This window comes from Salmo salar, chromosome ssa01 (assembly GCF_905237065.1).
Source record: "Salmo salar chromosome ssa01, Ssal_v3.1, whole genome shotgun sequence".
Classification (NCBI taxonomy): Eukaryota; Metazoa; Chordata; class Actinopteri; order Salmoniformes; family Salmonidae; genus Salmo; species Salmo salar.
The window spans coordinates 132,835,174-132,842,444 of NC_059442.1; the positions used below are offsets into that span (position 1 = coordinate 132,835,174).

The window sequence follows — 7,271 nt, forward strand, 5'->3', positions numbered from 1 at the left end:
GACTAAGTATTGTCTTCCATGGTTCCTTTTGGAACGTGCACAGATGTTAGCTTTTTTAGCACAGTTGCCTGGGACATCAGTAAACACCATAGAAGATAACAGGTTGAGGATGATGTGGACCACAATGATTCACCACGTTTCACAACAGCTTCTAAAACAGACACTGCCAATAAATTGTATCTGTATCCGACAGGGACACTCATTTCAGTTAAAAAGGGAGAGAACAAATGTTCAGCTGGGGAGTAGTTCATGAGTAATACTGCCTTGTCATCCAAAACATGATATTTCAGTGCTGTAAGTCATGCCGTCAGCCACACCTCCACACTGTGGCCTGGGTAGTAAATGGTGAACCCTGAGGGCCAGAGCACCACCTGCTCCAGCATGTCACCTGACCTCTACCTTACACCCCTCCCCTACCCTCTCCTACCTCAGTCAGACTTCTTACCCACTGGTTATGTGGCTGACTGATCACACCTGGAGCAGGTGTGGCAGACACTTTAACACAGGTGGTGGTGAATCACTGGCAGCCAGGAGGGGAGAGCAGAGGGTAGAGGTGGAGGGACAGAAGGAGATGAGGGAGAGGGGTGGTGGGAGTCACAACTGGAGAACAGGACACATGACCCTCCAAAACACACGTACTGATGTACTCATAGGCACCATTCTCCCTTCTCCAGTGTGACTCAGGGCTGAGGTGAGCTAACTATGTCCAGGGCTCGGGGGAAATTACAAGCCCAACAGCACCAATCTAGAGTTCACCAAGAGGACAATCTGGCACTAAGCATCTGGTAATCAACATGTTTTCTGAGTACATCCAATCGGGTGGGTACTAATTATATGCCACTTACTAAGGAAGCAAAAACAACAGAAACAATGGGGACTGACCTTTAACTCAGACTTCCTTCCTAACCTCTCCAAATGTGCAAATCAATAGTGGGTCAAGGATCAAATCTTTCACACTGCATATCTGAGTATAGGTCAAGGTCTGCAGTTCAGTTTGCACAGCTGATGCATGGATTATTTTCTAAGTACACCACACTGAACTGTTAACAGAACTTCAAAAGTTCCTGTGCTAATTTCAACGGTTTCAGGACATGAGGTTTTCCTCGGGTGATGAAAAACAAGCCACTATCCACTCAGAAATGCCGGTCTGCACTTAGCGAACAGAAGTAGATCATTAGTTTGTCCAAAACAAATGTTAGCTGTACAAGACACAGACTCCCTCTAAACTAACTCCCCAGCAGCTTATCCTCTGTCCAGCATAAGGCTGTTTATAAAACGCTCATGACAAAAACACACAGTCCACCGTTACAAATGTGTCTGTACACCTGTCACCTTATGTAAAAAAAAAAACTACTTCAAAAGTTTCCTGACCTTCACTGATTAGACATTTAAAAATAGCTCCTGTAATTATAGTTCATGTCAACAGAGCAGTCACGCAAACTGGACTAGAGACCCATGACGTTTTTTTTTTTAACTGAGCCTCGGTAGTACCCAAAGCATACTATGTTCAGTGTAATATTGAACAAAGTTTACTTCATGTCAATGCATGCCTGTCTTACACACCCTATTCTGGGACAATGCAATGGAAATAAATACCTTTCATAATTTTTCACACAGATCTCAACATGTTCCCTTTCCTTGCCAAGTATTAGGCAACATTGCTGTACTTGGCTACTGCACATGAAATACATAATAGTACACCAAGTATTAGGCTACATACAGTAAATCCACATTCAAATCTCTTCCTCTCTCTCTGTAGGACAGTTAGTGTATTTATGCCACCAGTGTCTCAATAACTATAACATGTAATATCAACCTTTAAAATTGTCTATAAAACGACACATTACTTCAAACAAAACTTATGAATATATATTAAAAACTTGGCTACAGTATCCTCCACCACTATTGTTTTGTGGGTGGATGTGACTACGCACACTAACTCGTATCTCCTTTAAACAAAAATAAAAGTAGCCTAACAATTGCCTATCCATTTACTTCGAATAGTTTTCCCATTCAATGTATGTGTCTGTCCCCCTCTGTATCTGTTGTGCTCACCTTTTCGTGGATGAGGCAAAGCCGGTTTGGTCGAGGTGTTGAGGTGTGAAAGCGTGTGACCGTTCTGCCGCTACCACGAGTTTCAGACTGAACTGAAGTGAACGGAACTATGACTTCCGCATCGCCCTATCTCATCTGACTGGCCCATACCACGGTAGGCGGGCAATCCCGGTTACTTCAGTCAGCGCGACAATGTTCCAGAATGTACAAATCATATTGATAAATTTTACTTGCAAGATGGTTACATTTGTACCCACTTGTTAAGAACATTTGTACAATTTTAAAGGAAGAAAAACGTATAGACGATTCAATGACTGCCTGCCTATGCCTAGCCTATAGATATGTTTCACAAATCATCTATAGGCCTACTAGCAATCATACTACATAAAGAGTAATGCAAAAGGTCTATGATCAAAAAGGTCATCGACCAAAGGTCCTTGGTCAAAGGTCATTGAATCAGAATATCATACAGAATTTAATAGTAAAGTGTATTGTTATTGACTAAACATAAAATATCCAGTTGTATTAATTTCAATGTGGTTTCATTTTAACTATGTCTGGATGTGTCTTGATGAACAGAATGAACAGGCTTTTTCTCGGATGGATGGGAGTCAAAGGGAAAGGGAGTGCTGATGTTTGTTGTTTGTTAAGGAAGGAAATGAAAAGAAAGGGAACAGGGAAGTGAAAGGATCGGGGGAAGAGGGGGTCAAGACACAATGAAGTCACAGGTGGTTGGCTACAAAAAGAGAGAAGAAGAGAGGAGGGGAATAATTGGTTGAATTGCAAACTACAATGTCCCTGTCAGTGACGGCTTAATCTAATAAAGGTGGTTATTTGGGTGGTCTGGACAGAAGGGAAGTGGGTGGTCAAGTTGACTGCTGGTGTACTGTGACGGTACAATCATTATTCAAAATAAATTCTTGTCAACTTGACCAATTATCCAAGAGTTGTCCAGATCTTTTTTATGTAACTTTCATGTTAAGTTTGATTGTTAATTGGTGCTCATTAGTTTGAGTGGTCATAATGATGATACTGTGGTGAAGCTGTGAGACAGCTTGTAAGGGAGGACGTCACTAAATCATGAACTAATTGCTTGCACCTGTGCCTGCCTCTGCCCGGGACTGAGCAACTGATATAAAGCAGAGCTGAGAGCTGTGCCTTGATAGATGTTGGTCTTGTAGCTTGCACTCCCCTTATGCCTCGATCACACTGACAGTGGTTTTGCGCAAAATGGTACAGAGCATCATCTGGATATGTGTGCAGCAAAAGTTCAACATTCACCTTCTGCTACCAGTTCTGTCAAGCGTCAAAGGGCATACAGTTTGATGCATACATCCAATAAATCCAACTTATGCCCCGATCACACTGACCGTGTTTTGCATTTTGGTATACCAGAAGTATGTTCACTTCCAATGAAATGCTGTGTTTGCCTTGTTGCAGAAGCAGTTGCAGCGTGTTCTGTGTGGTGCATACATTGGATTGATCAAATATGCGTGTCAAACTGTATGCGTTGAGGCTTGACAGAAATGGTAGCAGAGGGAGAATATTGAACTGTTGTTTCACACATACCCAGATGATGCTACCTACTTTTTTGCGCAAGCACTATCGGTGTGATCAAGGTGTTATGCACCACACAGAACGCAATGCGACTGCCTCTGCAACACAATACTGCAAGGCAAATGCAGCGTTCCATTGGAAATGAATGTACTTCTGGTGAAACAAAATGAACAATGGGTGTGATCTGGCAGCCGGCGAAAGACAGGTAGTGAGGGGGAATTTGGGGAACCAGAGTAGATAGTGGGGTTGCTAGGGGTGCAAGCCATCTCTCCAGTTTTGTATTGTGTTCTTGGACATGTGAATTAAGAACCTGGTCTCAGAGCATTTTGTATTATTCTGTATGTAAATCTGAGACACTCCATTTAGTATAATGAGGTTAATGGTGTATTAATGGTGTATTAATTTGTGGATGTCCATCACCCATGATATGTTACGAATTTCAAAACGTATAATATGTTAAGAATTCTAGCTAGGTTGCCAACGTTAGCTAACTGGCTAACGTTAGCTAGGCTAGGGGTTAGGGTTATGTTTAGGAGTTAGGTTAAAGGGTTAAGGGAAGGGTTAGGGTTGGCTAAAGGGTTACGTTAGGGGAATGGTTAGCAAAAATGCTGAAGTTGTCTGTGATGAGATTCGAGTACACAACCTTTGGGTTGCTAGACGTTCAAGTTAAACATCTACCCCAACAACCCTACTTTCATTTTTGCCTTAAATAACCATCTGTCTTATGTAGCCATACCAAACATAACATGTCATACTGAACTGAACAAAAATATAAATGCAACATGCAACAATTTCAAAGATTTTAAAAAGTTACAGTTAATATAAGGAAATCAGTCAATTGAAATAAATTCATTAGGCCCTAATCTATGAATTTCACATGAGTGGGAATACAGATAGGCATCTGTTGGTCACAGATAACTTAAAAAAAGGATCAGAAAGCCAGTCAGTATCTGATGTGACCACCATTTGCCTCATGCAGCACGACACATCTCCTTTTCATAGAGTTGATCAGGCTGTTGATTGTGGCCCGTGGAATGTGGTCCCACTCCTCAATGGCTATGCGAAGTTGTTGGATATTGGTGGGAACTGGAACATGCTGTCGTTCACGTCGATCCAGCTCATCCCAAACATGCTCAACGGGTGACATGTCTGGTGAGTATGCAGACCATGGACGAACTGGGACATTTTCAGCTTTGGGGGAAATTGTGTACAGATCCTTGTGACATGGGGCCGTGCATTATTATGCTGAAACATGATGTGATAGCGGCGGTTGAATGGCTTGACAATGGGCCTCAGGATCCCATCACGGTACCTCTGTGCATTCAAATTGCAATAGATAAAATGCAATTGTGTTTGTTGTCCGTAGCTTATGCTTGCCCATACCATAACCCCACCGCCACCATGTGGCACTCTGTTCACAACGTTGACATCAGCAAACCACTCACCCACACAACACCATACACGCTGTCTGCCATCTGCCTGGTACAGTTGAAACCGGGATTCATCTGTGAAGAGCACACTTCTCCAGCGTGTCAGTGGCCATCGAAGATGAGCATTTGCCCACAGAAGTGGGTTACGACGCCAAACTGCAGTCAGGTCAAGACCTTGGTGAGGATGACGAGAACGCAGATGAGCTTCCCTGAGATGGTTTCTTACAGTTTGTGCCAAAATTCTTCAGTTGTGCAAACCCACAATTTCATCAGCTGTCAGGGTGGCTGGTTTCAGACGATCCCGCAGGTGAAGAAGCCGGATGTGGAGAACCTGGACTAGCGTGGTTACAGGTGGTCTGTGGTTGTGAGGCCGGTTGGACGTACTGCCAAATTCACTAAAACAACTAAAAAGAGCATTCAATTCTCTGCCAACAGCTCTGGTGAACATTCCTGCAGTCAGCATGTCAATTGCACGCTCCCTCAAAACTTGGCAGATCTGTCGCATTGTGTTGTGCGACAAAAGTGCACATTTTAGTGGCTTTCTATTGTTCCCAGCACAAGGTGCACCTGTGTAATGATCATGCTGTTTTATCAGCTTCTTGATATGCCACACCTGTCAGGTTGATGAATTATCTTGGCAAAATATAAATGCTCACTTAAAGAGATGTAAATAGATTTGTGCATTATTGTGCATATGGAACATTTCTGGGATATTTTATTTCAGCTCATCAAACATGGGACCAGCACTTTACATGTTGCGTTTGATATTTTTGTTCAGTATATTTAGTGGGGACTCACGAGTCAGTCTCTAGGCCCGCTACTTTGGAGCAGGCCTTAAGTACTGCGTCTGAGATGGAAGTCATCAGGAGTTTGGAAGGTAGTCGCATAGCCCTCGATGCCAGGGTCCGAGGTGTGTTGGATACTCTCCATCCCTCTCTCCATCAACTAGTGTTGCTCAAATGTAGGTTTTGCTTGGTGTAGTAGAATGGCTTCGACAAGAGGTCAAATCTTTGCACGCTGCGGTAACAACCCCCCCTCCCCCCCCCCCCGCCTATAGACGACCCGGTACATGTGACTAGTGCGCACGCCACTCGGGGACAAAGCGGGTTTCCTTATTACAGAATAAAATTGCTCCTACCTACTGGGAAACTGGATGGGCTGTGCTCGCCCCCGTTCCTCCTTCTTCTAGACTGGCCTCTCCATGTGACAAGAACACTTCCGGGGTGTGCCTCAATGCTAAACTAGGTGGGTGGTACACTCATCTACTAGTTGATAAGCATATATGGATAAAAATAGCTAATGAAGACACAGAGTTTATGTATTACCAGGGCAAATTTGCTGTAGCTAATGGGGGGGGGAAATGGAGATCCTGAGCCGTTGGCAGAGTGTTTGTCAATTTGGGTCCTTGGCCGTAGTTGGGAATTCTTAGTGGCAGATATCCTGCCCTAATACATTTAGCTTGGCACTGACTTTCTAGCTACCTTTTGTGCTGTGATTGAGCTGGGGGAAAGATGCTGCCAACTAATCGGAAGAAGCTGCCTCTCTTGTTGTATGATGCTAATCAACCCAAACTTGTTTTGTTTTACATTTAACCTTTATTTAACTAGGCAAGTTGGTTAAGAACAAATTCTTATTTACAATGACGCCTACCCCAGCCAAACCTGTATGACACTGGGCCAATTGTGTGCCGCTCTATGGGACTCCCAATCATGGCCGTTTGTGATACAGCCTGGATTCGAACCAGGGACTGTAGTGATGCCTCTTGCACTGAGATGCAGTGCCTTAGACCACTGCGCCACTCGGGAGCCAAACTCATACAGTTGTCTCACCCCGTATTGAAGTCATTATCCCAGGCGCGGGTCTTCCCAACAAGTATACCAAAGGTATGCTGGAACCCTCTTCCTCTCTGCCCAACCATTGCGATGTCCTGGTGGCTCACATCATGAGTACAGATGATCAGAGGTTTATGCCAGTGCATGTAATTAATGTGACTGATGTAGCCCAAAATCTAAAATGGGGCATGAAAATTGGTACTCTGTTCAATCAGGTGGAGGTAGACAGTGAAGTGGTAGACTCCGAAAAGCGGAGTGAAGAGAGCATGTACTTGCCCTGGTCTGTAAATACCCTTGTGGAGAAATTAGGTTTGGAAGAGAGTTTTTGTGTGTATTTTTGTTATTTTTGTATTTTACCCCCTTTTTCTCCCCAATTTCAATCTTGTTTCATCGCTGC

General features: G+C 43.6%; 1 protein-coding gene across 4 annotated transcripts in view; it reads right to left on the reverse strand.

The window, feature by feature from the left end:
• The window catches only part of pdlim5b (PDZ and LIM domain 5b), a 72,887-nt gene extending 70,681 nt beyond the window's left edge, over nt 1-2,206 (reverse strand). For all 4 annotated transcript variants that reach the window (XM_014130046.2, XM_014130040.2, XM_014130035.2 and 1 more), the window contains exon 1: nt 2,056-2,206. The gene's annotated coding sequence lies outside the window, so the exon portion shown is untranslated. The remainder of the gene's footprint in view (nt 1-2,055) is intronic.
• Nucleotides 2,207-7,271: the final 5,065 nt, after the last annotated feature.